Raw genomic sequence first — 8,455 nt, forward strand, 5'->3', positions numbered from 1 at the left:
ACATTTTTTTCCTTGTGAATTAGAATTAAATGTGTGGCACACAGAAATGCCTTTTGCGAAATCAATTAACTGTATCCTGTCCCAGCTTATCTGGAGCAAAGCAGCGCATAGCGGAAGAGAAGGGGAGAGGGGGAAGAGGGGGAGGATCGAGAAGACAGAGCGAAGCCGTACACGTTGCTGGGAAGGCTTTCCTCCCTCCACGCAATCCCATTCCTCTCACGTGTTCATCGCTGCTCAGATACTTGTTTTCGTTCACCTGCTCGAGAGATAAGTGGGACAGAGTGTAGTTCGCATACATGTAGCAAGTTAAGGAAGTTATTTCAGAATGAAAATTCCACAGAGTATTAAAACGTTTGCTTCAGCAATGAATGACTGATCATACATAATTATCTTCCAGAAATCTAGTGGACTAAAATTCATTTGAAGACTTGAAAGCATATATTTACTAGATTCTAAGTTATAAGGAATTATTTCGTCGATGTTTATGTAACAGTTATAAAATTACAAATAAAATATCCAAAAGCTTAGATATATTAATACTAAGAAAAAAAGTCGGAGTTAAATTTCAAATGTAAGTGTATAAAGTAATTCTAGAAGTAAAGAGTTATATGAGAGTATTGAAATTTCTTTTTCTTGCAGGATAACGTTTACAATATTAAGGCGACAGAATAATTAACATATGTTGCTTTAGTGTAAACCAAGGGCATAGTGTATTGGTCAGAGTTCTTGTAGCATTGTAAGCTCTCCAAGGTTTGATCCTCCATACGAGGTGTTCTTTCTTAAAAATATATATATATATACTATATATTTCTCCTTCCATTAAACAGTAGCATGGTAACATTATTCGTAATAGCAGTGTATAGTTATAGAAGCTACATTGTTCTACATCTGGAATAAATGAACTGACACGTTCAAAGGGATATTTTCATGTATAACATAGTGAATTATGAAAACATTGACAAATATTGATGAAATAACTATTTATGCTTGTGGCAATTCAGGACATACTAATTATACCCCTTTTCCCACTCGAGCTCAATGCAAGGATACCTTCGCAAATATCTAATCAAAAGTTATAATCATGTGCAACTCTCTATTAAATGTTTTAACCGATCCGTACTACCTTCGTTTTCTTTGTTACAAACAAGTATTATTTGCACATTACATGTAATAGGAGAGTTGCATCTACATTTCACATTGGTCAGCTGCTTCTACCTGTTTTCAGGAGGCTTGTAGGGTAGTATAAGTCAGTGCCACGGCACGGTAGAGTAAAGACGTGTTGCGAGCTGCTGTGAGCAAACGAGTTAACCGAGTACCGTGGTGAACTGTTTCGCGATCAAATTGGGATTTTTCCCACTGAATTTGTGAATAGACTTGAAACGACAACATACGATCATCATGCAGCGTGAAAATACCATTCAGGTAAGCTTTGATAATGGAACAACGAAACCGAGTGCTAGTGAAATACACGAATTTATGTACGGAACATTTAAATTGACATTCGATGAAATATATGCCATACAGATACCGACAACTGTTCGCGGTGTATATGTAAAATTAGTAAGACGAGCAACAATTGATAAAATTCTAGAAAAATATTCTGATGAGGTAAACTTCCATTATGAAAATGGACAGATGACAAAAGTGAAACTCAGTGATGCTGGCCGAGAAGTGAAATATATTCGAGTGTTCAATCTCCCGCTTGAATTGGATGATATACATATAAGTGCCAAAAAAGTGACTTCGGTGTAGTAGATAACATCACACGTGTAACATGGAGCACGAAGTTTAGATATCAAGTACAGAACGGAGTGCGAGTAGTGAAAATGTCATTGAAAAGACATATATCGTCCTTTATTGAGGTCGATAAATTTATGGCGCATAATATATACTGGACAGACACCCACATGTGAAATTTGTGCGAATGACCTTCACAAAAAACAGGACTGTCTTCACCGGAAAACAACGGTATTACGTGTTCCAACTCGCCCCATTAGATCTTATCCATGGAAGTTAAAGATGACGGAATGGAAAATGGAATTTCCCAGCAGACCTGTGACCAAATAGTGAATGACAACAACAGGGACCAAGAGACACCCCTTACACCATTGATTCCGACCGTTCCAGTTGAAGAAAACGTGTCCACCCTTCCAAGGAAGCAACCAGACTCCTTCCCTGAACAACAAGTGAAATCAAAAATCGACGTCACACCAACTCAAGAGATGGACGACCAATAAATGGACCACACAAATCTAATGGAACATGAAGAGGATGACGAATCAACGGATGTTGAAAAGGATTCCTTAATCCCAAATAGAGGTGTGCGAAAAAGAGAACTACGATCCTTCTCACAGAAATTATCGGCTGGAACTGTAAGTAAAACAATACAGAAACGTAAAAATAAACAAAAAAATGCTTCATTTGCTTATCCTACGACGAAAGTTTGAAAACAAATGACCCCAAATTCGATAGTAATGACGAGCCAATGGTTGATAAACCATGCCATTGCAAAAGGACGGGTTAAAAAATTTGAGTGTATAATGACCAAAAATGTTTGCACAATGTTATTATTTATACTAGTATGTCCCCTTTATTTCCTTTTGCAAAGCAAAATTGCCAATCCGGTTCTCCGATTAGCAACCATAAATGTAAATAAGGTAAGTAGTGACACTAAACTTATGGCCTTGCGTGAATTTTTAATTAATAATAATGTAGATGTTGCATGTATTCAAGAGGTGGGGGTTCCTTCCTTGAAGTGTCATCAATACTATGAAGAATATGATAATTTTGTTCAAAATTATACAGGAACATCCATTTTGGTACGTCATGGTTTAAATATGTTAAATGTTCAGTTTCAACCCGGTGGGAGGATTATAGTTGGGTAACTTAAGTATTTGTAATGTGTATGTTCCTTCTGATACTCAAAATAGAAATAGATGTAGAAATTTTATAACAAAGGAATTAGCTCCTTTTTTAGATGGTCACACAGATCGACTTTGTGTTACTGGAGATTGGAATTGTACGTTACATAAAGAAGACCAAACTTCCACCTTCATTTATTCCCCAGAACTCAACTCTTTAGTAACTGGTCTAAATCTCGTTGATGTATGGAAAAAATTACAACCAGGAAAATTAGGCTTTACTTGTAAAACACAAACCGGGGCATCGCGTTTAGACCGTATGTATGTTCATAATAGTTTACAACATTTGGTGTCAGACATTGAGGTAATTCCTGTAGTCTTTAGAGATCATGATGCAGTAGTAATGAAAATGAGATCCCCATTTGAATATATACATATGGGAAGGGGATATTGGATTATGAATACCATAATTTTAAAGGAGGATCAATTTATTCAACCCTTTCAAACGGCATGGGAAGGCTGGTAAAGACGAACGCTGAGAAATACCGATATTATACGATGGTGGGATCAAGTTTTTAAACCATCCCTCCAAAGACTTTGTCGTACGTATTGTATAGAAAAGACGAGAAATTGGAAAAATTTAGTAAATTTTCATTTTTGTGTGTTACGAGAACTTCATAATAAGGCACAAATGGATAGGTCGACACAAAGGCGCAATTACTTCAGATATATGCCAAAAAGGTAAATAGCATAACGGCAAGAAGTAAATTAATAAATATTGACCCCGATGAAAATGTATCTTTAAATCATGTAGTTCAAATACATAAAAGAAAATAAAAAAATAATTACCAAACTCCAAAATAATGAAGGAGAATGGTGTCAAAACGAAGAAACTGTACGTAATTTATTACGGGAGAACCTTTGTAAAATATATAATGTTCCAAGAAATTCCCTGTCTAATTCCACAGAATATATCCAACAATATTGTCCTCATGCTGAGTTTGAAAATGAGACACAAAATGGAACAGAATTTACGATAGACGAAGTTTATCACGCAGTGTGTGCGGCAAAATCGAAATCCTCCCTAGGCCTAGATGGAATTTCTGGTACCTTTTATTTTCAATTTTGGACCCTTATAGGACCTACGGTAACAGAATGGGTAAATGCTGTCCTTACGACAGGGCAACTGAATACCTTATGTAAAACGGGGGTTGCAATTTTCATAGCAAAAAAAGAAAATCCACGGAAGACAGTTGATTATAGACCAATAACAATGTTTAATACGGATTATAAAATATTAACTAGATGTATCTTAAATAGGTTAAAAAACAATATAGAAGCATTAGTTCAGCCCTTTCAATATGGAGTACTAGGTAATAAAAAAGTATATCATCTGTATGTGTGAGCGTTTTAATAAAACTATGAAACATGAATTCTTTGTGACCGTCTATCCAACATAAGAGATTGTATTTCACTGTGTGAAAATGCTTTCTTGGTGTCTATTGACTTTTCTCAGGCGTTTGATCGTGTAAACCACCAGTATTTATGGCAGGTGTTAAATTACATGGGTATACAACCGGTCCTTATTACTCAAATTCGGAATTTAATGGAAGCTATACATATCAAAACAAAGGTAAATGAATTTCTCTCTAAACATTTTTGAGTAAGTAATGGCTTACCTCAAGGTAATCCCTTGTCTCTGGCGCTATTTGCGTTATCTTTGGCCAACTTTCTATGTCATGTACATGTCAAGTTCAAGGATTTTCTGTAAACGGATTCCACATGAAGGTCAGCGCCTTTGTGGATGACGTAACGGTTGTTTGTAAACACACTGCAGATGCATTGGCGTTAAAAAAGTGTCTTATCGATTATGAAAGAGTATCCGGTGCCAAGGTCAACAACTTGAAAACACGTTGTATGGCTTTAGGGTTACAGTGGCCTGTTTCAACTACAACAGTGTTCCCAATGCAAAATTCGCTAAAGATATTGGGAATAATGTTTAGCTCTACCATTAAAGAAAGTATAAACTTAAGTTACCACAAATTAAGTACAAATTTAAGGTATTATTTATACATGTATAATCATCTTGACTTATGTTTAATTTCACGAATTACTTTCTTAAATATATATGGCCTGTCAAGCCTGTCAAGATTATGGTATACTTGTCAGATACTACCATTAACACCTCAATATACGGCCACAATCAAGGGCCTGATTTGTGTGGAAAAATAACGTTTTTAAAGTTAGACAATCTAGTCTTACACGTTCCTATGTACAGGGTGGCCTTGAATTGATAGATTTCCAAGTGAAAGCGAGAACCTTGTTTTATCAGCGGTTTGTAGCACGGTTGTTCAGCGTAAATGAACCAAATGCTGATTTCTTACGACAATTGTTCACTGAAATTCTACCGGTGTCTCCGGTAAACAAACCAAAGGTGTCACCTTTCTTCAGTCATTACTCTCCTGTGACAATTGATTTAATATACGCTTTGATGAGAAATGACGATCCACCAAAACAAACTGTACGTCAAATCTATAAACAAAATATTGCCAAGGAATCTCCTGCTTCACATATTATGGGGAAATATCCAACTTATAAATGGACCATAATTTGGAAAAATGTACATGCACGCCACCTCACAAAAAAAACAAAGATCATGTTGGTTTAGAGCGATAAATGAGTTAATAGATTGTAAAGAAAAAAGAGTTCGATTAGGATTTAGTATAGATGCGTTATGTACCACGTGTAATGAAACTGATACAATCGAACATCGCCTGACTATGTGTGGACAAATGAAAGAGGCATGGTTATTTTTACAACAATGTATAAGTAGAATTTGTCGTTTGTCACCCACTAGTGTTAAGGTAGACTATATCTTAAAGCCGGAGTTCAATTTTTTTCCGGCTACCAAACAACAATCTTTACAGTGGCTTTTAGCCACTTTTGTAATGTATGAAATATAGAAAATCCGGTTTCAGGAAACATTCGAGTCTTTTGTAATGCTTATGTAAACTCTTGTGGTGTATGGAAAAAAACATAGGTATGCAAATTATTTGCAAATTGTAGTTGGATTATTTAATGAAACCAGAATTGTAGTTTTGGATAATTTAAAGTAAAAAGAAATGTTAATAAAAAAAAAGTGGTTGCCGTTGTAGATTGTCAACCTGCTGGTCGTGGGTTCAAACCCCTCCTGTGGCAGAAACTTTCCGTACGTTTTAGACATATCCCATTGTGTTCTTTGTCCACGCCGTGTGAAACGCAAGTAGTAGGATCAACCCGGTTGACAAACCGAAAATGGGGCTCGGTGGGGCTCGCCTTAATGGATTTCTCTCGTAAGGCATGAGCCCCATTTTCTCGCAGTGTTGCCAACTCCTCACTTGCCTTAATGGTTTACTCTCGTAAGGCATGAGCCCCATTTTCTTGCAGTGTTGCCAACTCCTCACTCGAAAAAATCACCAAGGTTTTTGTTTTTGGGTCTAACCTAACCTAAAGCAAGAAGCTGGCAACACTGCTTGAGGCTCGCCTTAATGGTTTGCTCTCGTAAGGCATGAGCCTTATTTTCTCGCAGTGTTGCCAACTCCTCACTCGAAAAAATCACCAAGGTTTTTTTTTTGGGTATAACCTAACCTAAAGCAAGGAGCTGGCAACATTGCTTGAGGCTTGCCCTGCAGTGTTGCCAACATCTTACTCGAAAAAATCACCAAGGTTTTTATTTGGTCTAACCTAGCCTAAAGCAAGGAGCTGGCAATACTGCTTGAGGCTTGTCTTGCAGTATTGCCAACATCTTACTCGAAAAGTCACCAAGGTTTTTATTTTGGTCTAACCTAACCTAAAGCAAGGAGCTGGCAATACTGCTTGAGGCTTTACAGTGCATAAAGCAATTTGCCAACCTACTGGTATTTTTGCCATAGCTTTTTACAAAAAAAAAGAGAGAGGAAAAAGAGGGAAGAGTTAAACAACCGACAGTGTTGCCAACACCTACCTACAGCCCTTTTTTTACTTGGCAAGGGCTTAGCCAATTTATATACTGGCGTAACATACACACACTGGGCAAGGAGAGCCGGCAACAAATATATACTGCCGTAAAAAAGAGAGATGGATGGATGGATGGCAACACAGTATGTGTGTGCGTGCGTGTGTATAATATGTAGCATTATTAACTAGAGTGTGTTGGCAACCCACCTACAACTAAAAAAAATAGAGATACCAATATTGCCGTAAGATAAAGAGAGAGACCTAGAGCTGGCAACAGTGGTGAGCGAATATGCATTATTTCCAAGTCCCGGGCACCAATGTATATCGCGACCTTTGTAAATCTTTCTTGCAGGAACGATGTGCTGCACACGTACACACACGTACGTACTTCTATTTATTTCTGTATTGTGACGCAAACAAACAAATAAATAATTGTTGTTTTTTTTTTAGGATTCCTGGCTTCTATAACCTCGCCAGGGTGCGTGGTGCCCAACCAAAAAAAAGTAAAAGGTTCTAACGGCTGCGGTTGTAGATAACTGCACCTCTGTAGGGTTTCACGTGTTTTTTTTTTTCCCCCCCAAACTTCCATGAAACCCTACAGAGGACCTCCGTAATGCATGCAACGTGTACTAACGACTCTAGTGTTATTTGATGTTGTAATATTTTGGATATAGAGTTTTATTGTGTGATAGATAAAAATAATTATGTTTATTATAATATTTTTTTGATGAAGATGGAGAATGTATGTGTGTGTTAAAAATAAAGTTGCATGCTTATTTTTTTTAGTGTGTTTGTATGTGTATGTGTTTTTGATGTTCGACTGCATCTGAAACGATAAAAAAAAAAGAATTTTATTGTTAATTTTCTCATGTAAAAACAACAACAACAAAATTTTTGTGCAAAAATTTCTGATTGTCTCGTGCTATAGTGCAAAAACTGATGAGAAAAAAGATATTGTAACTGATAACTGATGAAATTGATATTGTAACTGATCTTGAACTAGTGAAATTTTCGTATTGTGCTATTGAAACTGATTGTGCTAGTACAAAAATTTCTTATTGTGCAAGAAAAAATGTTAAAAACTTGTTAAAACTGCTCTGTGACCCTCTTGTTCTTCACGTCGTGGACGAAGGACTTCTCGGCGACCAGGATCACACTGCATACGGTGTTCTCGGGCAGTGTTGCCAACATTTTACTCGAAAAAGTCACCAAGGTTTTTATCTTGGTCTAACCTAACCTAAAGCAAGGAACTGGCAACCTTGCTTGAGGTTTTTCTTGCAGTGTTGCCAACATCTTACTCGAAAAAAATTACCAAGGTTTTTTTTGTTCTATCCCAACCTAAAGCAAGGAGCTGGCAACCTTGCTTGAGGCTTTTCTTGCAGTGTTGCCAATACCTTACTCGAAAAAGTTACCAAGGTTTTTATCTTGGTCTAACCTAACCTAAAGCAAGGAGCTGGCAACCTTGTTTGAGGCTTGCCTTACAGTGCATAAAGCAATTTTTGCCAACCTACTGGTATTTTTGCCATAGCTTTTTACAAAAAAGAGAGAGGAGAGAGAGAGAGAGAGGGGGAAGAGTTAAACAACCGACAATGCTGCTAACACCTACCTATAGCTTTTTT

The sequence above is a fragment of the Lepisma saccharinum genome, chromosome 18 (genome assembly GCF_977018435.1).
Source record: "Lepisma saccharinum chromosome 18, izLepSacc3.1, whole genome shotgun sequence".
Classification (NCBI taxonomy): domain Eukaryota; kingdom Metazoa; phylum Arthropoda; class Insecta; order Zygentoma; family Lepismatidae; genus Lepisma; species Lepisma saccharinum.